The following is a 26,729-nucleotide window of genomic DNA, read 5'->3' on the forward strand; positions in this document are numbered from 1 at the left end:
GTTCCTAGTTGACTACGGAACCCTAAAAAAGCATGCATTTAAGTGCGTTTTAACATTATCCGATCCGATATCGGATGTCGGACCGATATCCCATACATTACAGGCGCCATCTTGGATTTTTTCCATTGAAATCCTTCCGACATCCGATATCGGATCGGATAATGTAAAAACGGCCTAAGGGTTACCAAGGCTCGACTCGGCGCGCCTAGTGGACGCCAGGCTTAAATTGTCTGGTCTTGGTGTTTTAATAATTTTATGTGTTTATAGTCGTAATTTATTTGCGAAGTATTAATTTTATATCTGTATTTTTAAATTACACTATGTTGTGGTACCGGGAAGCATATTTTAACTTAAAAGGACGTAATGACAACATTTCATACCATGTTTCAGAAAATAAATAGTTTCGGAGTTTAAATTAAGTTTGCAGTGTTTGCACAATTTTATGAGTAAAAATATTACTCTCGAAAATGTTTTATCAAATACGTACTTTACATTTTCTTCATTATGTTTACTACATGTACATTCTTAGCTATTATACTTATGTATTTCTTACATAATAATATTCATGTCCATATTTCTAATTAACTACGCGCCTGCTTTCGAGTGCTTTAAATTTTAACAAATCAATGCACCCTTTGGTCGGGGGCTGGGGCCTCTCAACTCAAGGTCGCCGGCGCTGTGGTCGCGGGGCGCGGGGCGTGGGGCGCGGGGTGGGGCGCCGCGGATCTCGTTCATTCAATTCCGCTTGCATGTGTTGCGGACAGAGCGAGTATATTATACGTACGCGGCGAGCACACATACAAGCCGCACGGCAACGCCATCTAGTAATGTTCGACTTTAAACGTCCATGTGACGTTATAGGTTTAGTGCGTGAAAGCTAAAACAGATGTCGCAAGATGTTGCAGTTTGATGACTATTTCGACGTAGGATACTGATAAGAGTTTTGTTGGCCACGCGTGGCTACTGGCGCCATCTAGCTCTTTGAGTGTGGATTAAATTTAGCCTACAGGTCTAGAATACTTAGGACGGCGCCCATTTTTAGTATGGGATTAGGTATCTGTACTAGTATTATTTGATCTGTGGTGATAGTGAAGTGATAGTGATTAAACCGATTTTTTTATGTTTCTTCAAATATTATGTTTTGTTTTTGCGTGCCTAGATTTAAGATTCAAACACAATGTAATATTGTTATTGAATAAATAAATATGAATATGAATATATGAATACTACGATGTAAAATAATGATGTTATGATGAAATTTAATGTTACACAATTTTTTCTCTTCTACATATAATTATTTAACTTCTATAAAGATTGTCTTAACAGAAACAATTAAATATTTAAAAATCAAATGACTTTGTGAATCATTAAACATACAAAAAAAAAATTACTTAAATTATAATGGCATTAAAAAATAATATATACAACAAACCGTCAATTAGAAACAAATAATATCAAAACTTGATTTACTCGAGGCTTGTAAGTTTTATGGATAATATTTAATTTGAAACGTACTTATAAAATAAAACGATAAAGAAATATACACTACACTGGAAAAAAATGCAAAAAGATATTCCGATACCGGGAATCGAACCCGAGCCTCCTGGGTGAGAGCCAGGTATCCTAGCCACTAGACCATATCGGAGATGAGAGACGCGACGAAAATAACGTTCATTACGTAAAAACGTTGTTTGTAATTATTTTTATCAGCTGTGGCCTGCTTTTAATAATAAATAAATAAATATTATAGGACATTAATAATAGTACCTATTAACAACTGTTCTGACAAGACGTTAGCGGGTTCGATTCCCGGCTCGGCCACCAGTGGGTCCTGTCGTTTCTTCTTTCGTGTATGATATCTATTTAAATTTATAACAATTATTAAATAAATAAATAATAAATAAATATATTATAGGACATTCTTACACAGATTGACTGAGGCCCACGACAATTATTATCAACATAATATGGATATTATTTTAATGTTAGATATATTTTATTATAGAACGTTTTATGATAGTTGATCGCCACCAGCTGCTTGTGTAAATCATCAGTCCACATTGTATTAAAATTGTTATAGGTACGTTCTTATTGTACAGCTGGTGTACAATTTACTTAGAACTGTTAAGAATAGTTATGAATTTCACGTACCTATAAGTAAAAATGTTTTAATGACTCGTGAACTAGCTTTTAATAATCTTCAACTTATTTTTAGCTAGAGCAAATTCATGTGTGTAGTTCAGAAAAAAATGTATGAAATGAATACCCCAATTAAAGACGAACTAATTATATAGATAACCACACTTCAAAGTTTAATTTACCACCCATAAAAGTCGGTTCAAAATCCCACTAACAAAAACATAAACACATCAACCCTTTGATCTCGAATTTGAACCGTCCACTTATGTTAATAGGAGTTATTATATGTAAAACAATGTCATTAGCATGTCTGACGGCTGACGCCGACAACTCGCCGACGGCTGTCAATCAATGTCGGCGGCGATCAGCGAAGGGTTGCAACTGTCGGTCACCGCGGGTTCGAACGGAGTTCCAAATTTAAAATTTGACTATAGACTTAGTGCCAGTTGCATCCTACGTGGTGGAATGCTTATAGTGACCCTGCGACACTCCACCTAAGGCGGAGACGGAATTCGTTGGTGGTTTTAGACGGTAGTCCTATTCTGGTTAGTCCGTCATCGCCCCTGGTCTCCCGGTCCCGGTAAAAAAAGAGCCAGTTGCATCAAACACATTTGACAGACACATCATCGTCACGCAGCAGACGTGTATGGAACTTCCCATACAATAAAATTTTACGAACGCTTTAACGGTAACATAGACAGTTTGATGCAACCGGCCCTTAGAATACCTACAGACAAAGATACAGGAGAAAATGCTCAATCGAACTCTTTTATGGGATAGAAGTTGCAAAAGTGTACAGTTATTAGGTAGCTATAAAATAGTTTCCCGTGAGGCTTCAGATAAATGTACCATTCTTCATATTAGGCCCACTAATACTCGATAACTCAGCTATAGTTTCCATGGGTACTTCAGTGTGGCGCTACAGTAGTTAATACTCATCAAATTGACTTTACTGAGTGCGACAAAGACTTAATTTTTTTAACAATGTTGAAAGGGATTGTGAAGTAACCTACTTTAGATTTTTACAAAACCTCATTCTGATAAAAGTGTGTGTACCAGGAGTACCAGGACCTTTATTCAACAAGAATTCCTAAATATTTTTATTTTTCATTTGTTCTAAACCTTGAAATAATTACCTATTTTGAGAAATGCTTCAGCACAGATAGACCACTATTTATTATTTGGGAGGAATAAAATACAAGGAAGCAAATTTACAACTCACTTTTGGTTAGTGCATCATTAAAAATTTCAAGTGTCAATCGTACTGCACAAAAAGTTGACAGCTAAGGTCACTTTTACACGCGTTTAGTTAGAATTAATAAGACATAAAATTATCATACAATAGCACAAAGAAGTATTTATTTTATTTTTTAATAAAGTTGCTAAGAAAATGCAGTAAGGCACTGGTCCCACCAAAGCGAGTAATCAATGACCCAATGGCAATGGCAATGGCAATAGCAATGGCAATGGCAATGGTAATGCATGGCCCGAACCAGAAACTACAAAAAACGAATAGCAATTAAAATAATTGTATTATGTATAGAGGACACAGTTCAGATAAGAAAGCACATCAAATATTTTATATTTTATGTTGTGTAGGTAAAATTACATATTTAATGACATTGAGATTCATATTATCTTTTTCTTCTGTGATAATTTGATATGTTTTCTCTGAAGAAGAACGACGTATTATTAAGCAATAATATAATTTATTGTAATTAATTTCCATAGAGTACTTAGTCTGTTCATATTCTTTGATGAATATTCTTGCATGTTAAATTGTATCTTGTTTTTTAATGCAATAAGAAAAGAAGAAGCAAAGCGCTTCGTGCGAATTCGCGGAATATCTACCAAGTAAGGATGGAAACCGGCCGTGCGTCTAAGAGTCCTATGGTAGAAATCGCTTGTTGTCTCTCTTTTATTTACACTGGCGACATTTATTCTTTTCTATATCCGATAGCTCATCGCTTGCTCGTATTTGGTGGCACCAGTGCCTAAATTATAATAACAGTTTTTGCATTCTGACTGATAAGTGTAAACTGTTTGTTTACAACTTCTTGGCATACGTTTTGACCTTATGTAATTTACTTGACGGCAAAGGACTTACATTATTAAGTCAAAGGTTACGAATTACATATTCATAAAGTCTGAGAATAATGATTTGTTAAGTTGTTGATTTTCCTCGTTTACCAGTGTAATGAAAAATAATTATTTTTGACTAATAGTTTTAAGCAGTTTATCTGTCTTACACGTTTCATTGTTACAGTAAGAGGTGACATAAACAATCGAGTACTTAAGAGTTTTGAATGATTCACGGTTATTTTCATTAGACTTATATTGACCGGGATATAGACCGTGATTACCTTTTGTGTAAAAAACCGGTGAAGTCAGAATTGAACAAACGTAGTGACACTGTGAGTGTAGTGTGTTTGGTTTGGACAGACCATCGAGTGTGAACGCGACCAGTGGTAACGCTGAAAGTGAACGCAGCCGACGCGCGCGAAGGAGGGTAGATCGCGCGCTGTCTATACAACTTTAACATCCACCCGCCTTCGTCAGTTTTCCGTGATCATGATGCATGCAACTGCGTCGAAATATCGGGAGCTCGACAAAAATCAAAAAGGTAATCACGGTCTATATCCCGGTCAATATAAGTCTAATGAAAATCGAGTACTTCTTTATGCAGCGTTCGTCGGATAAACTCATATCAATGATTCAATTAATTTTTTTGAAGTGTTATATATTATAAGTTTGACGTGTCTGTCTGTGTTTGTGACTGTCTGTGGCATCGTAGCTCCCAAAGGGATGAACCGATTTAGATTTTTTTTTGTTTGATGGCTGAGTTAGCCGGGAGTGTTATTAGCCATGTTTCATTAAAATCGGTCCACTATGTCGAGTTTTTTTTTTTAATTTTAATTTTGTGGTTAGGTTATTTATACTGAGTTATTTTCGTTTTCTTCAACCAATACAACTCGCGGATATCCACAGGAACAGACCTGTCAGAGAACAGACAGTTGACGAGTCCTCTCCAATCGGAGCTTTTGTCCCATAAACGGTAGTCGCATTCAATACCCATTGTTAATATCACTTTTTATACTTTTACCTAGAGAACTGAGGTTTTGGCCGAATAACCAACATTTGGCCGCTCGGCCAAACCGGCAAGTATTCAGCGACAGATTATACTGAAAATAATTATTAAACTTATTAATAAAATATTAAAACTGTTCGCCAAGCCACAAAGTTGGCCATTAGACTTATATTGACCGGGATATAGACCGTGATTACCTTTTTGATTTTTGTCGAGCTCCCGATATTTCGACATATCGGGAGCTCGACAAAAATCAAAAAGGTAATCGGTCTATATCCCGGTCAATATAAGTCTAATGAAAATAACCGTGAATCATTCAAAACTCTTAAAGTTGGCCATGATGTATTTTTACCGATTTGACCAAAATATCGAAATATTAGTTGAAATGAATCATTCAAAACTTTTATTGAAATGAATCAAATCAAAATAAGTCATGAAGAAAATAAATTATTCGAAAACAAAAAAAAAATCTCAAAAAAAGTTAAAATTCCAAAAAAAAAAATTAATTTATGTAATTAATTTTTCAATATTTTTCTTCAAATAGGTCTATCAGCAAGGGAGTCAAAGTCGACATTAAGCCAAGTCCGAATAGACCGAATACCGAATAATAGAATCGTGGCGCCTCTATTTTATTTTACTACTACTAAAAACCATACAAACCCCTTTAAATAATTATCATAAACGCAAATCTTATTAATATTGAATGTGTCCTTCTTTGGTAAAGATAACTATTGAGCTGTTTCTCGATAATTCTCACCATTGTATTATTTTTAATGGTTTTATGATTATTAGTTGAGATATCATCGCGTGGCAGATGTCTGTCATTTAATACATATTTACATTTTTATGCTGCTTTTAAAACAAAGGATTCTATATTCTAAGATACCTACACCATGCAATAGAAAAAAGAAAACTGGAATTAATGTACATTAATATCAAGGATGGTTTATATAGGTTTTACAATCTTCATACTAAGAATCGTATCTCAATTTTTTAGCGCCACCTATTAAATACCTATAACTACAATAATGATGCCTACAATTTTTTTTTTCTTTTCAAAGTACGTATTGAAGTGTAATCTTGATATAAAAATAAAGAAATATGTAATTTGGTCTTAAAAAACAAAAACACGCAAAAATATTTGGGAAAAATTTTGGCCACTTCCAGGCTGCAAAGCCGCGCCATCTAGTTTTAAGCCTAAAAGGCCCATTTCACGGGGTACGCTTTGTTGTATGGGCTTTGTCAGTCCCGTATTAAATCGTTAATATTATCATAAGTGAATATTTTTTATACATCAATCCGTAATATGGATACACTAATAGATACAGTCGACTACAAAGAGATATGTATACACTTTTTCACCTTATTACAATGCAATAAGGTAAAAAAATGGATACATCTCTTTGTAGTCGACTGTACACGATGCATGATTACCTGTTTAAGGGTTTTTAACTGACATAGAAAAAGAAATGGCTGTTTGCTAATTAGTAATTACTCTGCGAATTGAAAATTAATTGTTATTAGGCTTTTTTGCTACCTAAATAGATTGTCATCATCAGGGAATAATTGTTATGGTACCTAATTGCAAGCAATCGAGTTCGCTTGAAATAAAATCAGTATAAAAATATACTTGTCCGTCTGAGCTTCCTTTACACCTGCTTGTACCTACAGGAAAATGTTAAGAATGTCATATAAGTCGTTATGTTATACATATATTTATTTATTTATGGAAGTTTGTCACATGTAGAGTTATTAGGTAAGATATCTATTTTTAGTAGGGATGTACCGACTAGTCGCCGACTAGTCGGGAAAGCCGACTATCCGGCCACATTTGTAGTCGGCGATTAGTCGGCGACTAGTCGGCAAAAAGGGCCGATTAGTCGGCACTTCATTAGTGATAGAAAAACAGTACAAAATTAAATTACCAGCTGAAAATTATGGTTGTATTATGTAGCTATTAGTAATTCCTTTTTTTGCCAAAACAATAAATATCTGTTATCACCACAGAAATAAATTTCCTACCTAGGATTATCGACTTCATAGGCAGGGTCACTACTCTACCCACTAAGCCAAGCCGGTTGTTAAAAATGGAAATTGTATATAAATATTGTCATGAACCTTTGAACATCTGTAAAAAATCATGAAAAGCGCGAACGAAGGACCAAAAATGACATTCAAAATGTGAATTTATCGAAAATTATGTTCTGGCCGACTAGCCGACTAGTCGGCCGACTAATCGGCCACCCAGGCGCCGACTAGTCGGTAGTCGGCCTAGTCGGCCAAATCAATAGTCGGCCAAATCACTAAAAATTATAAAACTACCACGAGACTCAAACATATTTTACAATATTTTTATGCGTTTTACTTAAGGCGAAATAACGCTCGACATGTTTCGATCAATTTCCGAGGATCTTTATCAAAGAGTAACAAACCTCGCCTTGTCTCGTCGAATGCGACGCTACGATATAATTGAAAGTACTTACAATAATGAAGCCAACTAGCACTTATTCAAATTATCTTAACTATCATCAATGCAAGTATTATTATACACCGCGTTTTTTTTTTGTTTTCCGATAAATTCGACATATCGTTAGGTTCGTTACCACCCTGTACATCACTTTTAGTTAAATTCGCAAATAAATTGTTTCATCGTTTTCATACATAATAAATGAATTAATTAGTGTGAGAGACCCTTAAGAATAATATTCAAGTTAGTGTCAAGTGATTGACGGCTCATGTCAAAACAAATAACATTGGGAAGTGGTAAAGGCTGTCACACACGTGTTCAGTAATTATTTTTATTTTTTTAATAACTCGATAACCGGTAGAGTTAAGATACTAGTTTCTTAGAGAAATTGATTGTATTTGAACTAAAGAACCATCCCTTAAAGTTCACGGAATTCAATAAAAACAGGGTGTATTTATTTGCATTCTTAAAGCTCGCACATCGCATAATTTGATAATATAATTGCAGCCAACGATTCATAACTCTGCAGCATAACAATTATTTTCCAGCTACCGAAGCACCTTGTACAGTCAACAACACAGCTGTTAATACAAACCAAGTGCCAAAAATATGTATACCCACCCTTATGTACAGCCAATAAAGTTGTGTATACATATTTTAGCACTTTATATTCACAGCTTTGTTGATGACTGTACTTTTATATATTCTGTGACCGATGTGGCGTCCATTTGTATGCGCGCCTGCGTACGCGCAGAACGCACGGCCTGGGTGGCCGGGAGCCAATGAGGTTTGAGCAACTTTATGGAAAATGATTTATTGCAATATGCATGTTTCATCACTTCTATGGGCGCCATTTGTCAAGTGTCAAGTCTCCTGATTGTCAGCCTTAAAAAATACAATAAAGAACAAAATCATAACTAAACCCAAATACAATTTAAACAAAGTTCATGATCAGTAGCGCCTGCTTCAAGTGGATATAAAACAAATCAGCTAACATATTTTGTCATCTACACTACATACAAATGAAGTAATCCGCAACAGGCTTTGTCAAACTTAAGCACTATATAACCTAGGCTATGCCACCGCGGACCATAGCTGGCTCAGTTGTACCCATGACACCGGCCGCGTTGCCTCGTTGTCTAAAAATTTTTAACTCATATAATTATTGTATGCCCAATGTATTTTTGAGTTACTGCAGAAAACTGGCCTCTTGCTCATTAATAAAATAACCCCCACTCTTCAAAAACTCCTACCAGTCCAGAATGAACATATATTATCAGTGTCAAAAACAACGTTTCCTTGACATAGCACACTTTTGACATTGATTAAGTATGGTTTGTAGTGCTAATTTGTGACGTATCTAAATATTGTAATTTCGAATCGCTTGGTAAATAATATCAATCTGCTTTAATTCTGGTATTTCTGGTGCAAAAAATGCTTAAAACTCTCACATAAGAGAAAAAGCGGTTACACAAATTGTAATTATCAACCCGTATTTAAAAAAATCGTATTCGTTATTATTCGCTCAATGACACTTTTTCGTTTACTTCTCTTTATGTCGGTTAGAGTTAGCTTAGGACTCCAGAAGATCAGCGAAAGTTAATCTGCCCAAATCATTATCCTGGACAATATACGAAATCAATGGACTCCACCAATTTTAATCCTAAACATTAAATAAATGTCATATACAAAGAAAAAGTGACCAAGGCCTTCAGTGTTCCGAGCTGGAATCGAACCAGCGTACTCCGCTTACCGGGCAATTTTAATCCTTGTCTATTAAGCCTTACAGACGCAAAGCATTCTCAGAAAGATTACCAACTGTCCAATTCGGATTCAAAAACCAGTCCTTAACCGCATTATGCCACAATACCCTCGCGTGGAAGCGACAATCCGACCCGAGTCTTGCAGCACATTGTCCCGACTTGCCTCATTCAATTACTCATTTAGAATTATAAATACACGAATAGCATCAGCTCCAAACACTTCTGCTAATCTCCCGTGCATCACAATACCTCGATTTACAAATTCACAAAGCATTCTATTGTCACGACCAACAAAGATCTCGTCAATTATAATCCACAGGAAATCTTTCATCGCCCCGCCGAACGGTAGCAGTAGGCCGACCGCAGCAAAAAAACTTTTAATAAATTATTTGCGAAACTTGTTTGAAACCCTTCTCAAAGGCCGCTAGGAAGCGAAACCGATTGCCCGTGACGTGACGCCTTTTGTGACCGTCGAGTATTATGCTGTCAAAATACATAGGGATTTTGTTATTATTTTTGTGTTTGCGAGCACACTTAGCACCCTTTTGTCGGTCCTTCTCGGAAGGGGATGTGTGAGCGCGTTTACGACACAAGCAACTAGTTTCCTCGGAATCGTGTGAATGGCTAATGCTGAGCTAATCACACATCAAAATGCAAACAGGCCGCGATGCTATCTCGGCACGTCAGGGCTTTGTTGCGCTAATCTCCTCCGGGAGGCTCACGCGAGACGTCCGCTCCCGTCTCCCATGTCTCATCCGTAACGTCCTTAAAACTTAATAACATTTTTGCGTGAGCTGTCACACGTTGCGACTGGTGCTGCCAAATTAGACCATCACTTCGTGTAAGCACGCGTGGTTGCGCGCTTTGTCGCTGGCTCCGCTGGATATTTATTCAAATTATTATTCTCGCCGCCCTCTTGTTTCGCTGCGAATGAATTTTTCATGCTCACGACGCCGAGCCGGTGATTTCACTTTGAGTTTGCTCGACGCCAGCGAAAATGAGTTTATTTATGTTGATATTTTTTTTCCTACACGTAGGTTTAATGGCGTCGGCTGCGCCCTCGACAACATATTGGGCGAGTAAATATTTAAACACGATAATTTGTTCTCGAAATAACTTTTTCTTTTTAAAGGCCGTGTTTTATTTTTCGAAGAAGTCGGCGAGATAACGACGCCGACAGAACACTAAATGATGCTAAATCATGGTGAGTAATCCCCATTATCAATTCGAACGTGTAATTTAAACAGGACGATAGTTCTTTTAAATCAGAAAACACCAAAGTAAATTATGCCTCTAAAGATACGAGCGTTATCAGAAATGATAGGCATAAATCACCGGCAGGGAAACGTGTTCGGAGTCCGCCGCTAACTTTTAAATGGCTGTTATACGGCTGTTTGTCGGACCTTCACGCGCTAATCCGTCATATATCTCGGTGCCAAAACAACTTTCTTATTTCCCGTCACGTACGTGCATGAACCCGTGTCTCTTTAATTCCTCATCAAATATTTGATTAGCGTTTTCGTTTTGTTTATCCACCATTACCTCGTCTCCTTAATAGTCGGTAAATATGTCATCAATGTAAGAAGCGATGTAAGTTACGTCGCACTTTGTACTCCGCTAATGGATTCACACAACAATAAATTTGAGCATGTTGACACGGCCCCGCCGTTTGTCGATATTATTAAAGCACACAGTCTTGTCACCGAGCAAATTTACACTGTTTTATTTAGAAAACAATGTTTAATTACTGATGCTATTAAGCTATTTGCTGAACATGCGGTGTTGTTTAAGTGTTTACTCAACTAAGTAATCATATGATAAGTGATATCTCGCTGATAACGGTTGCTTTATTTGGGGCACAAACAGGAAAGGGGTTCAGTGCTTTAAATGCTTAATGGGCTTCTACCGGAAAAGAAGTTAAGTAAGACGTATGCATCACTATTTAAAAATAATTTAAGCCTAAATATTTTGTGTCGTTATTCTGTTTTATTTTCACATCTGTCTCTACCAGTATAGTAACAAGAGTCAACAGTGGCAATCCAATAAGTGTTAATAAATAATGGGCTTAGAATTATCCCCAGGGGAAGCTCACGCTGCATTTGAGGCGCGCGATAAATCTAATCATATAGATGCATTAGTCGCTGATAGAAATGAAAAAGCAAATGTTGGTTCAAAATTAGTAGGCGGAGAGATTACAGAATTTATTGACATAAATAAGGCCGTCAGTTTCAATTTAACACATTTTAGGCTTGCTAATGAAGTCTCATTAACGATTACAAAATGTATTGCTAACTTTAATTTATCGTCTACATTGCCAATCGTTTAAGCTGACGCTTGTTAAGTGCGTAATTGGCAGTAATCAAAATCTAACAGTCAAACGAGGTTACTTAATAGAAATGGAGGTTAAGAGAACATTATATTTCATTAAATTTGAATATTTCATCCATTAACATGATAATTATCTAATAAGACAAGCGTGACTTGTGTAATGCTTGCATAATGTAATATTTTATGGTTTGACTCTGACATACGAGTTACTAGACAGGTTTATTTGTCATATTGATTTGATTTACGACGTATTTACTGAACATTTTCTTTAATAGCGCTAAATGTATTATTGCTTATCCATACAGTCTTCAAATTATTTTATGCGCGAACAGACTGCAATAAAACAGCGAAAGAGCCATTACTTCCGCTGTTTTACAATAAACAATCAAACAGACCATAAACTATTCATTACTATCATAATAAATCCGTGCACGGAATCGAGATATACTGTCTTATTTATGTCCCATTCATTTATTTTAGTGACAGCCATAACGTCTGTCAGTTTAGTAGCTCGGCCCCACACCCCAATGTAAATATCGGTCCTTTATCTATCTTTAACAATTTCGTAAACTCACACTAAACCTTCAACGGAATATAAATTACATCTACACCAAAATATTCTACACATTCATCAGCTGTAAGTTTTACTTAAAGCAACTTTATATCAAGGAGATAAGGAGGGGTGTATTGTAAATGATGTGAAGGGTTATAGCGGTAATGCAGGCAGAAAACATCGTCTCAAATTGCCCCTGCCAATAAAAAAGGGAGGCGCAGGGTTGAAATTTTGTTTATCGTTATCTTTATGGTGGCCCACATTTATTATTGTATTCATGCGTGTATAGCGTGGTACTGGTGTATGGTTAAACTTTTGAATTAAGGGACTGAAAGGATGTAAATTTTGATTCGCTTCGGATAAGAATAACAACTGTTGAGAATGCTCGTTCGGAATCCCGAAATATAGCGAACGTATAAAATAAATGTACTTATGAAAGTAATAAAGAGATTTAAGTGGATTACAAAGATTAAATTGAAGACAGTTAAGAGTAAAATGACAGGCATACATGTACTTATGAAAGTAATAAAGAAATTTAGGTAGGTATATATATATACGTTTGAAAACAAAGTGGATTACAAAGATTAAATTGAAGACAGTTAAGAGTAAAATCACACGCATACACGTAATGACTGTGATAAAAACTGCTAATCCTTTTGACCTTGAAAGCAAATAAAGAATCTTGTTAAATTTAAATTAAATAAACGTTTAAACATTCAAATTAAAAAATTAATAAACTATACATATTATTGACAGTGATGACGTTATTACTGTTAGAATATAAACGAACCGTGAAACGTGATACGAATGGCAATAATAAAGTTACGTACAAAACATAACATAACATAGTTAATTTATTAGGCATTTACGACTTACGAATAATATGAATATGCATTTTCTGAAATATGCATTCCGTTAAATAGGAACAAAGTTATTTGCATAATGCAGTAATATTTAGATTCCGCAAGATTATTTACTCGTAAAATTAAAGAAACACTTAGCGTTTCATTTATGACTTAAGTGTAGTGCTTCTTTCCGCCCGATTCGAACTTAAATATACGTCAAATATTAGATTAGATACGATATGGATGGGATATGTCTGTGTCAAAATCGTCTTTTTCTTTGAAGAAACGTCACCTTTGACATTCACAAATTGATACCTTAAAGCATATTTAACATCTTTACTCATATTGTAGAAGCATTGGCGGTCTATGTTAGTAGTTAAGTAAGATCTTGAATCAAACTATGTAGAAAAGTTTTTCTGTTGCTGCTCTCTTTTTCCTCATTCTATCCTTTATTTACAAATATTTACCCGAAGTACAATACTACAATAGCATTGACACCCAAAATCCCAAAAACACCACGCAAATATAGATCTGGTAGGTCCATAAAGTTTTATGATCGCTTTGTGGTAGCGCCAGCAATGTCGGCAAACAATTCGGCGATCGGCAAAGTGTCGGCAAAGTGTCGGCGAAGTGTCGGCCAAGTGTCGGCGAAAGCAGCCTGTGATCGACAATGAACGTCGTTATGAGCGTCGTTAACTATTGTCTTGTCGCCTTTTGAGTTGTGCCGACGTCGATTTTGGGGCCACGAAACGGCAAAATGTAGTTTAACGACGGAGAAAACCTTATGTGGAATTAAATAATAAATTAACAAACTTTTTCAATAATTTTATTCACTTGGCTAACGTACGTATCTATTAACGTATTATTTACATTACTAGAAAGATTTTGAGCATTATTTCAATAACCACGCCTCCCAATTGGATAGAGATTTTAAATCTAAATCTTTTAAGTCTAAATCTAGTTATATAATTATTTTATTATAACTGGATGCGGATGGCAACGGACCGACAATGGAGGAATGGAGAGGTGGCTTATGTCTGAAGACGGGCTTTTATTATAACTTTACACAAAGTTATCTGATTAATTACAAATCGTCACTACTTTGAAAAAAATTCGTATCTCACACTGCTCCTCAAAGTTAAAACGCAGTAAGTCTATATGCATGGCATACATATACTTATTACATTTTTCTTTTCATTGACAGAAGAAGATACAAGTTTTTCAAAGTAGTGACGAAATGTTTAATTAAATACATACAGAACGCGGTACTTGACCATTGATGGACACTAGAATTTATGAGTTTATTCACGAATATCAATGTTTTCATGTTTTTTAAGCTACATTTTTTTGCTATATTAATCTTAGTCTTGTCATAACTCATACCTAATCATGACTGTAGGTTGAATATCAATTTTTCAGCTAGTAATAACTACCTACCGCCCAAACGTTTCCGCTCTTCTCCCGCTTACCTTTCCCGCTATTCTTCTGGCCTCACCCAACAAGTGCCTATGCAAACGCTCACACTGAAAATAATTTACAACGAGCGGCGTTAGTAAAGATCTTTTATTACTACCATAAATACTAATACGACTCAGGGGAAATTTATTTTGACTCACATTATTTATTACTAAGGTGCCGCGGGTTTTTTTAGTAACCATAAGTTTTTAACACGTTACTCGTTAGCGTGAATGACGAAAAATTAAAATGATTGTATGGAGAAAATTAACAGTACAGCACTTAAAATTGCTTACTAGACCTAACGACCGATCTGGCCTAGCGGGTAACTCTGCCTGCTAAGCCGCGGTCCTGTATTAGAATCCGGGTAAGGGCAATTATTTGTGTGGTGAACACAGACTTGTTCCTGAGTCATGAATGTTTCTATGTCTCTAAGTATTTATATAGGTATCATATATATCGTTGTCTAAGTACACACAAGCCTTCTTGAGCTTACCGTGGGGCTTAGTCAATCTGTGTAATAATGTTCTATTTATTGTAATTATTTATTTATTATTTATTACCTACATTCATTTTCCGTAATGTAACCCTATGGACGTACTCTGAAACGCTATAAACTTTAATGCCATCCTTAAAATGTATTAAGGCGTTAAGTCCGTCTTTTGTACTTTTTACTGTTAATTTGTGCAATAAAGTTTAAATTAAAAAATAAATGAACCCATGGTAGAGGTTCTTTTTATCTGGATGACTTACTTTCGTACGATTAGTGGACTTTTTAATTCTTATCGGTGATATGTAATGGATTACTTTCTAGAGTAGTTATTTTATCTGGCCTGCTTAAGTATGTTTTATTACTCGTATTGTAATCTCCGCAAACATGGTAAAATGAGTTATCTTTTACTACATTATTGCACAAGGCAATAAATTACGTAATGTAACGGTGGTGTATTTGGTGGGGGGTAAATAAAATGGAATGGAAAGCTCCGGCTAGTTCAAAGTAAATACACCCACGTTAGCACAAAATTTATAATAAAACAAAAGCTAAATGGTGTCTCTATACTTGCTGGAGGAAAGCTAGAGGAGAAACAAATTAAACAATATCACATTTTATAACTTTATTAATTACTAGCTTTTACCCGCGGCTTCGCCCGCGTAATAAAAGTATTCTTATTAAAACGTTTACAAAAAATAAGATTTTCATTTGGATCCGTAGGTTTCTTTGTAGGTACATCTGTCCGCGATTATTTCGATTAAGGTAAAGCGGGGCAATTCTCGACTGGGGGGCCATTGTAACTGATCTATTTGCTGTACGGTCAGCCAAGAACCTTACACTGCTTTTTGGCTGACTGTACCTTACACAAATTACTATTGTTTTAAAAGAAATTCTTGCAATGATTGTAGAATTGTTACACAGCGTAGGTAGTAGGTACGAATATGTATGTATTTTACCTATATAAATAATATACTTGGGAAACTTCATACAACCCACATAGCCAGTATCTTGACGCTATGGTCGGTAGGGTAAAATTTTTTCCATTTTACTTATACTTATTGCAAACGTAAACATATGAAAGGCAAGCAAACAACGATCTTCTTACAGCACATTGAATGTAATAGTTATTACGGATGCAGGATACTCGCCGATGCCTACTTACTAATCCCTTCCCACTGAGCCACCTGCATTTTACACTGCCTAGATATCGATTGCCGACCGATTATTCCGACCCCAATCCCTATTCTTATCCCCGGCCCTATCTCCATCCCTATCCCCGGCCCTATCTCCATCCCTATCCCCGGCCCTATCTCCATCCCTATCCCCGGCCCTATCTCCATCCCTATCCCTATCCCTATCCCCATCCCCATCCCCATCCCCATCCCCATCCCCATCCCCATCCCCATCCCCATCCCCATCCCCATCCCCATCCCCATCCCCATCCCCATCCCCATCCCCATCCCCATCCCCATCCCCATCCCCATCCCCATCCCCATCCCCATCCCCATCCCCATCCCTATCCCTATCCCTATCCCTATCCCTATCCCTATCCCTATCCCTATCCCTATCCCTATCCCTATCCCTATCCCTTCCCTATCCCTATCCCTATCCCTATCCCCCTATCCCTATCCCTACCCTATCCCTAACCCTAACCCTAACCCTATCCCGTTCCTGTCACTGTCCCTGTCCCTGACCCTGTCCCTGTCCCTGTCACTGTCCCTGTCCCTGACCCTGTCCCTGTCCCTGTCCCTGTCCTTGCCCCTGTCAAATTATCACGCTAGGAGGTGAACTTTGAAAAATCCTTTCTTAGTGCTCCTCTAAGGAACTTCCGTGTCAATTTGAAATCTCTTGAACCAGAAGTAAAGATAAAAACTAAACCTATACTTATGGCTATTTTGGATATTTTAACCCCGTTGCTCAACAACAGGGGAGAAAATTTCTTTTCCACCTTATTAGATTTTAAAATCGTTGTATTTATCGTGATCAGCGACCCGATAAACCATAAAAACGATACCCATATTGTGTTTTTGACTTAACCCCTTTGCACCCCTTTAGGGGTCAAATTTTCAAAAAACCTGAAACATGTATTTAGTCATATGTCTTTAGGAATCCTCCTGTGAAGTTTCGAATAAAATAGTCAAACTAATCTTGTTTCCCCATACAAACTTTGAACCCCCATTTCACCCTTTTAAGAGAAGAATTTTGAAAAATCCTTTCTTAGTGCTCCTCTACGCCATATAAGGAACCTATGTGCCAAATTTGAAATTTCTAGGACCAGCGGTTTCGGCTGTGTGTTGATATGTCAGTTAGTCAGTCAGTCAGTTTCTTCTTTTATATATTTTTTGATATTTAAACCCCATTGCACTATAACGGGGAGAAGATATTTCACTTCCGCCTCGTTAGATTTTAAAAGCGTTGTATTTATCGTGATCAGCGACCCGATTAATCATAAAAACGATACCCATATTGTTTTTTTACTTTATCACCCCCTTTTCACCCTTTTAGGGGTTAGATTTTCAAAAAACCTGAAACACGTCTTTAGTCATATGTTTTTAGGATCCCTCCTGTGAAGTTTCGAATAAAACAGTGAAACTAACATTGTTTCCCCATACAAACTTTGAACCCCCATTTGACCCCCTTAGGAGGCGAATTTTGAAAAATCCTTTCTTAGTGCTTCTCTACACTATATAAGGAACCTACGTGCCAAATTTGAGATCTCTAGGACCAGCGATTCCGGCTGTGCGTTGATATGTCAGTCAGTCAGTCAATATCTTCTTTTATATATTTTTTTGATATTTAAACCCCATTGCACCACAACAGGGGAGAAGGTATTTCACTTCCGCCTCGTTAGATTTTAAAAACGTTGTATTTATCGTGATCAGCGACCCGATAAACCATAAAAACGATACCCATATTAATTTTTTGACTTTATCACCCCCTTTTCACCCTTTTAGGGGTTAAATTTTCAAAAAACCTGAAACACGTATTCAGTCATATGTCTTAAGGAATCTTCCTGTGAATTTTCGAATAGAATAGTCAAACTAATCTTGTTTCCCCATACAAACTTTGAACCCCCATTTGACCCCCTTAGGAGGTGAATTTTGGAAAATCCTTTCTTAGTGCTCCTCTACACTATATAAGGAACCTACGTGCCAAATTTGAAATCTCTAGGACCAGCGGTTTAGGCTGTGCGTTGATATGTCAGTCAGTCAGCTTCTTCTTTTATATATTTAGATAAATAAACTCTTGCCTACAGAAAGGTTTCATTTAATGTTTCCCGAAATACTAAATTAGACACCATATGAAAATATGAACTACGCTCAGTGGTAAAGCTGGGCCGCTTTAAGAGGGTCCAGGAAAAGGTTTCTTACAACCATTTATTCTACAAAAACTAAATATGAATTTACCTAAAGTTATGCACCAGAATTCTCAAAATAAATGAAATCAGAAATTACTTTACACAGAAATTAAAACCTGAATTACACAGCATTACCGGCAGGAAACGGCAGGAGACACACCTTGTCAGGGATGAGCCGGCTGCTCCCCGGACTCCGGTGCTGACGCCCCCTCGCCACGTGGACAGGGCTGACCCTTCCATACGAAAACAAGGTCCAAAGGCACCTTGCGCCAGTAACGCCAAAGAAAGTTTCCTTGCACATCGAAATTGTAAAGGTTCTTGTTTAATTATCTACTTCTGCAATTCTCTAATTCTTTACTTCTTCCCGACTCCTATGAAACAAATAAATTGGTCACATTAGTCGAGTGCCCTCACACACTGTGATAGACTAAACAAAAAATGTAAGCGAGCTCACCGGAGACCTGCAGACTGCAGACCGAGGATCTCCAAGGAGCACTCCCACCCTTAGCATGTTTCTCCAGCTGGAAATAAACCAATTTATGGTTAAGAATCTCTCCACGTTTCACGCCATGGAAATATCAAAAGCTCACAAAGAAATCTACTTACTCAGACTGACAGAACGCACCACACAAAATATGGAACGCCACGGCAGCACGTGGCATGCCGGGCTCCAGGCCCTTATACGGCCGTCCGATCACTATACAAGAGGATCTCGTCACAGAAAGAACGGCGCACTGAATGATCTCGAATTTAAAGGACCCAAAACAAAAGCCGGGTGGCAAACGAATAAACAATAAAATACTCTAATTCATTAAATGAAGATTACTCCAGTTTCTGTATCAGACCTTGAAGTAAACAAAACCTAACAAATATCATTCCAGAACAGCCTTAAAAACCTATGATAACATTTGTTATCATGTCTCTAAAATATTATATTTTCCAAAAATCAATACTTAAAGTATATCAAAACTATACAAAGTTTTCCTGGAATGACAGCCAAAATACCTACAATTTCGAATAATACTTGTTGTATGGCAACCCTACAACAGATAAACATAAATATGTGCATTTGAAGTGCAACAGATAATGCAATGAACGAGAAGGAAGTGTTTCATTCAAAAATTAAATCTATCCAAAATATTTAATTATGACTATCAAAAAATCTGCTACGTTACAATACCCCCCTTCCCGATTTAAGGTTCAACGTAGGTGAACCGCTCGCTGTCCTCAGCGACTTTCATAAAAAAAAAACAAAATCTGAAGGCAAGAAAACTAAACCTACCAAAAAAATATCAGAATCAAAAAAAACCTGACGCAAGTTCGAGACTGTAAAATCTCAAAAAAAATCCCCCAATATCTACAAAATTATACCAAAAGGTATTTAAAACAAGCAAACTACTGTTTGACCACAAAAAAAAATATTAAAAAAAATCTCGAACCCGCGTCAACCCTCGGAGGGTGAAAAAAACTATGCGGCCAACTGCGCTGCATATAGAAAAAAAAACCTCCGCTAATTTCCAAAACAGTAAACCAACCGTTGGCCTTCTCAGTGCAACTTGCAATAAAGCTTGTTGTGCTGAGAAAGCCAAAAAACCAACCGCCAGGACCGATGTTCAGCATTCCAAGAAAAAAACTCAGCTAGACCGGGCGAAACCACAGTTATAGGCTTCCGACTATAACTTCCAAAACCAAACCAAAATCATTGTTACAGCCCTACAGGTTGACGACACCTGCTTGTCTCAACCCTTCAGGTGAACAAACTAAAAAAAAAAGTTTCAAACTGAACCAAAAAAATTTGTCTGTCGTGTCGTGTTGTGATGCCTGGTTGAATTGGCCACACCAATCTGTGCCAACTCTCCACACGTCAAAATACCATTCAAAAAAGATTAAATACGTTGACGACGAGACCCCAAAATCTAAAAAATCAGTTCAAAATGTTGCACTCAACCCCCAACAGTAGGTGAGGTTCTCACGCGACACAACACAAGCCGTCACAACACAGTGCATCAGATAAATAACCCTGGCAAAAAAATAAATCAAAACCAAAACCATGCCCACAACCATTTGGCTGAAGCTAAACAAAAAAATATAAAACAATTGCATGTCTGTAGTAAACTCAAAAAAAAAACAAAACAATTGCATGTCTGTAGTAGGCTAAACAAAACATTACCCTTCTTCCTACGAAGTCGAGTAAAGACGTGGCAACAAACTCCGTGTGTCGTTCCAACGCCGAAAAATGGCCGTTGAACCCGCCAGCACGATAATCACAAAAAGGTACCACCAAATCGGTGTACCGCGGTCGATATGGCCCAAAAATGAGAGCCCGAAACAAAAAAAACAGCCCCTGAAAATGGGTGACTGCTGGCTCTCCACACCAAACCGACCAAACTGCGTAGCCACAAATACGCAAAAATGCACAAACCGTGCTCGGGTGTGGTAAGCACCCGATAGCCACCTACTACAGAACACCCAATTTGGCCATGTTAAGGACCGCTCAAACCTAAAAGTGAGCCAGGTTGTGTCGACCCTGACAAACATCACTCATATAAAGTAGCCATACATCATATCTTCCGTGTTTACCATACCTCACGCATTCATACCTTCCATGCCTCTCTCATAACAAAAAAAATCGTAGTGGAAGCAGTCACATCTGTCCACCACTTTCCGAACATGAGTCGTGATTGGATATTTTACCACCAATATCCAACACTCTTCACGAACAACCGCGAAACGAAACGTAATTGAGTAGGGGAGGGCGTTACCCTCATTAAAAAAAACTACCAAAAACTTATGTTCACAACCTTAACATGCCATATAACTAAAAAACGAAATAACCAAAAAGAAAACAGTTTAAAATTTCCAGCCAAAACTAAAACCGAACCAATATTTTACTTAAACGAGTTTGAGTTACAAAAAAAATAATTCAAAAAATGTTTTGAAATACCCAGGGTTGAGTGCCAAAAAAAAATCCAAATTACTGTATTGAATTTAAATTATTACAATACTAAAAAAACCGAAAAGAATTGTGCAATTACCAATAAAATTGTTACAATTTGTTGCACAATCTGAGTCGCAACCAAAATATATGCGCGTTTCCGAACGCACCCTAAAAAAACTTGTCTGTCAAGTGTCAACGTCAACCAAAATAAGTTTGAAAAACTCAATACTCAATACTCAATACTCAAATCTTTATTGCAAATAAGGACAAATCCATGCAGTAGTGGATACACAGTATCAATAGAATCTTAAGCTAAACTAAACCAAATAGGTATGTAGGAATATTCATCTCAAAAAGGTATTAATAAAATTCACATTATAACATTAAACAATTCATAGTGTAAAATTTAAAACGATGCGATAAAATGATGAATAAGAATAAAAATTAGAACATAGATATGATAAAATTACAATACAAAAATTGATACAATTTGTCACATTAATTCAATTCAATAGTTTAAAACAATAAAAATTAAAATAAAATTATCTATGTCTACCGTGCTACGGTGCTAAATGAGCAAAAAAAAATTAAATATCGTAGCACTTCGTTCCGAAAATAGACTAAAATACTTTAAAATATGCAAGGAAACATTTATTGTTGCAACCGAAATGAAATTCAACGAAAATCTAAATAAAAAGGCAACAATTTCTATGTTGATCAACAACACGAAACAAAGTGAAACAAAACTAAAAAAATTCAGGTAAGTACTAAAAAAAATGAGCAAAGGAGGCATACTTTACGCTATGGCTCCTCTCTCATAACAAAATAAACGCTAAATGTTGTTGCAAGTTGTAACAAAATAACCAAACTAACCTGTATTGCATACTTCTAAATTAAAATGAAATTGTTACAGATTTCTACTAAATGCTGAATTTGGATACATAAACCACGAAACAAAACCAACAAAAGGATCCAGCCATGCCCACTACTGGACACCGGATCACAGGAAGTGTGTAAAATTGAAAATTTATCCTGTAAACTGTCATCGGAACTAAAAGCGCAAACACTCAGAAGAAGAATATCTTCATTTTTAAATTTAAATGACATCACAAAAGAAGCTTGCCGGACACTGCTGCCAGCTATCCCGAAGAACTCTGAAAAACAAAATAGTGGTGTCGCTTTCACCACATCACAACCTATGAAGAACAGTGATTTACTATTAACTTTGTTAACTAATAAGCTGTGAAATTATGTGCTGTGTTCTCTAATAAAATTTACTGTGTTGAAAATTCTGGTGTTTGAAAGTGAATAATTAAAAGTATACTAACAAATACAGTTGTTTTTCTTAATAAAACTTAATCCGTAATAAACTATTATGTATATTAGCTTAATCCCTCAAAACAATTACATTGCAGTGTAAAATAGTCAAAAGTAACAAATACTAAAAAAACATTACTAAAGTGCAGTTCCAATTAACAGTTGTCAAAATTATAAAACTAAAAAGTTCCCGAACAAAATTCTAACAAATATCAATTTCATAAAATATTGTTCTAATTGAAATGTTAACTTTACACTATTTTTCCAAAAAGAAATACTAAAATGCTAAAGCATACGAAAAACCAGACTAAATAAATCCAAAATAGTATCCACTATTATTCAAAACAAACATGTGCTTTGATATTAGTTAAGTCAGCAAAATTTGTTAACCTCAAAATGTATCACACAAAATGTAACTCTTTTCTAAAAATTATATGTCAAATGAACATAAAATAAAAACACAAAATGTATGCTAATACCAAAAATACAATGCAACAAACATTAAACTTCAAAATAGTTACTAAAAGTTTCACAAAAGGTGAGACAAAAAAATTAAAGTAATTTCTGGTGCATAACAAAATCTAGGCTTATCCTTCAGCAAGTCATTACTAAAAAATCAAAATTCCCAGGGCGCCAGTGTAACGGTGGTGTATTTGATGGGGGGTAAATAAAATAGAATGGAAAGCTCCGGCTAGTTCAAAGTAAATACACCCACGTTAGCACAAAATTTATAATAAAACAAAAGCTAAATGGTGTCTCTATACTTGCTGGAGGAAAGCTAGAGGAGAAACAAATTAAACAATATCACATTTTATAACTTTATTAATTATAAATAAACTCTTGCCTACAGAAAGGTTTCATTTAATGTTTCCCGAAATACTAAATTAGACACCATATGAAAATATGAACTACGCTCAGTGGTAAAGCTGGGCCGCTTTAAGAGGGTCCAGGAAAAGGTTTCTTACAACCATTTATTCTACAAAAACTAAATATGAATTTACCTAAAGTTATGCACCAGAATTCTCAAAATAAATGAAATCAGAAATTACTTTACACAGAAATTAAAACCTGAATTACACAGCATTACCGGCAGGAAACGGCAGGAGACACACCTTGTCAGGGATGAGCCGGCTGCTCCCCGGACTCCGGTGCTGACGCCCCCTCGCCACGTGGACAGGGCTGACCCTTCCATACGAAAACAAGGTCCAAAGGCACCTTGCGCCAGTAAGCCAAAGAAGTTTCCTTGCACATCGAAATTGTAAAGGTTCTTGTTTAATTATCTACTTCTGCAATTCTCTAATTCTTTACTTCTTCCCGACTCCTATGAAACAAATAAATTGGTCACATTAGTCGAGTGCCCTCACACACTGTGATAGACTAAACAAAAAAATGTAAGCGAGCTCACCGGAGACCTGCAGACTGCAGACCGAGGATCTCCAAGGAGCACTCCCACCCTTAGCATGTTTCTGCCAGCTGGAAATAAACCAATTTATGGTTAAGAATCTCTCCACGTTTCACGCCATGGAAATATCAAAAGCTCACAAAGAAATCTACTTACTCAGACTGACAGAACGCACCCAAAATATGGAACGCCACGGCAGCACGTGGCATGCCGGGCTCCAGGCCCTTATACGGCCGTCCGATCACTATACAAGAGGATCTCGTCACAGAAAGAACGGCGCACTGAATGATCTCGAATTTAAAGGACCCAAAACAAAAGCCGGGTGGCAAACGAATAAACAATAAAATACTCTAATTCATTAAATGAAGATTACTCCAGTTTCTGTATCAGACCTTGAAGTAAACAAAACCTAACAAATATCATTCCAGAACAGCCTTAAAAAACCTATGATAACATTTGTTATCATGTCTCTAAAATATTATATTTTCCAAAAATCAATACTTAAAGTATATCAAAACTATACAAAGTTTTCCTGGAATGACAGCCAAAATACCTACAATTTCGAATAATACTTGTTGTATGGCAACCCTACAACAGATAAACATAAATATGTGCATTTGAAGTGCAACAGATAATGCAATGAACGAGAAGGAAGTGTTTCATTCAAAAATTAAATCTATCCAAAATATTTAATTATGACTATCAAAAAATCTGCTACGTTACAATAAATGTGAAAACAGAGGAGTGTTTTATTGGTATCCTAGTCCTAATACTTTTTATGCTTGTAATAATTGTTTTTTAACACATTCGCTATCAGAAACCGGTCGTAATTTATAATTGCCCACTTGTATGGCGAGATCCCGCCCGACGGGTTCTCCGGTATCTGAGCAAAGTTCACGAGTGCCCACCAGGCGGGTCCTTGGTTGCGAAAGTGTTAATATTACTTACCTATAATATTCTATATCGTATAGTTGGCATATACATATTAAGCAAACAAACGTCCATTGAGACACTTTTCGTGATTTAAACATTTTATAGTATCACAAATACGACAAAAGTTCAAGTGAAACTTTTCTAATGATTTTATAAAATATTAAAAGGCTTAGAAACCTTTAGACGAAGTCGTTTGTAGAAAAGTTTTTAAATTTTATACTTAATCTTCTTAACAGACAGAGTATTTGAAAGAGTTGTTACATTTGACAAAAGTTCATGACTAAATACTGACGTGCTTACCTTAATATAGAATTAAAAGTACCTACTTACCATCGGTAGTGACCCTGATTGCTACGCCGATGATGGTCCTGGGTTCAAATCCTCAGGGCCTTTATTCGTGTGGTTCTTCAAAAAAGGAGTGTACAAGTTTCTAATGGGTCGGCAACGCGCATGTGACACCCCTTGAGTTGCAGGCGTCCATAGGTTACGGTGCGATGACCGCTTTCCATCAGGCGGACCGTACACCTGTTTGGTATAAATAAACACAGATATTAGTTCCCGAGTCATAGATGTTTCCTATGTATATAAGTATGTATTTATCCATATAATTATGTATATCGTCGCCTGCAATCCTACTATGGGTGCTAGAATCTAGATATTTCAGCATTAAAAACACCTTACACAAAACTTTTGACGCTAAAAATATCTAAATACTCTAAGGTTACTAATAAAATCCTAAGAGCACTCAACCATAACATACTACCCTGTGAAATCGACACCTCAGCCACAGCGATCTGTTGTCTCACCGAAGATCAAAGGAACTTGGGAAGCAGCTGTTTGAAAAAGGAAGATATTGGTATTCTTAGTTTCTGTGAATTTCGAGATTTATAAGTGGCGGTAAAATTCTTGGATGTTTTGTTTGAAAGACTGGGAGCTAGAATAAAGGTAGGTAGTAATCCATACTAATATTATAAATGGTAAAGTGTGTGTGTCTGTTTGCTTGTCCGCGTTTCACGGCAAAACGGAGCGACGAATTGTCGTGAATTTTTAAGTGGAGATAGTTGAAGGGATGGAGAGTGACATAGGCTACTTTTTGTCTCTTTCTAACGCGAGCGAAGCCGCGGGAAAAAACTAGTATTTTATAACTAGTATTTCAACACACTTCCTCATAACAAGAATATTGTTGAAACGTTTTTAGGCTCATTAGCCAAGAAATTATTACACGCGTGGGTTTTTTTTACATAACCGCACTTGTGTCTAGCCAAGCATATTTGTACTCGTATCATAATGTACCATTTGTAGAATGTAGAAAGGATACCTAGTTGGTCTCAATATCGAATAAAAAAATGAAGATGTTATAGAAAATTTTAGAACTGGTTAGAAAATGATGATTATCAACTGCTGACAATCTTTTCTAGCGCATAATATAAAAATTTATAAAAAAAATTGAGAATTTAAGGGAAGTTAGTGTTTAAAAAAAGCATTATAGAAAGAAAATGGCCGAAGGGCCGAACTAGCTAATATGCATACATTAAACGTCAATAAGAACTCTACATTATCCCAAAGTTTCATCCTTGAGAAGACGAGGAAGGTCTGGCGGCTCTGGGCTTTTGCTCTATTACATTTAATAACTTGAATTTAGAGTGGAAG

At 36.4% G+C, this 26,729-nt stretch overlaps 2 long non-coding RNA genes and 1 other non-coding gene across 3 annotated transcripts; all 3 read right to left on the reverse strand.

Annotated features, from left to right (window-relative positions):
- Positions 1-1,573: 1,573 nt before the first annotated feature.
- Trnae-cuc lies at positions 1,574-1,645 on the reverse strand. The gene has a single exon. It is a non-coding gene; the product is annotated as a tRNA-Glu (tRNA).
- Positions 1,646-18,557: 16,912 nt separating this feature from the next.
- Positions 18,558-19,006, reverse strand: LOC125224731. The gene is made up of 2 exons (XR_007176911.1): positions 18,944-19,006; positions 18,558-18,860 (listed from the first exon to the last, which is right to left on the reverse strand). It is a non-coding gene; the product is annotated as an uncharacterized LOC125224731 (long non-coding RNA).
- A 4,542-nt stretch (positions 19,007-23,548) lies between these two features.
- Positions 23,549-24,845, reverse strand: LOC125224730. The gene is made up of 2 exons (XR_007176910.1): positions 24,303-24,845; positions 23,549-24,217 (listed from the first exon to the last, which is right to left on the reverse strand). It is a non-coding gene; the product is annotated as an uncharacterized LOC125224730 (long non-coding RNA).
- Between the last annotated feature and the right edge of the window lie 1,884 nt (positions 24,846-26,729).

Source organism: Leguminivora glycinivorella, chromosome 3, assembly GCF_023078275.1.
Source record: "Leguminivora glycinivorella isolate SPB_JAAS2020 chromosome 3, LegGlyc_1.1, whole genome shotgun sequence".
Taxonomy (NCBI): Eukaryota; Metazoa; Arthropoda; class Insecta; order Lepidoptera; family Tortricidae; genus Leguminivora; species Leguminivora glycinivorella.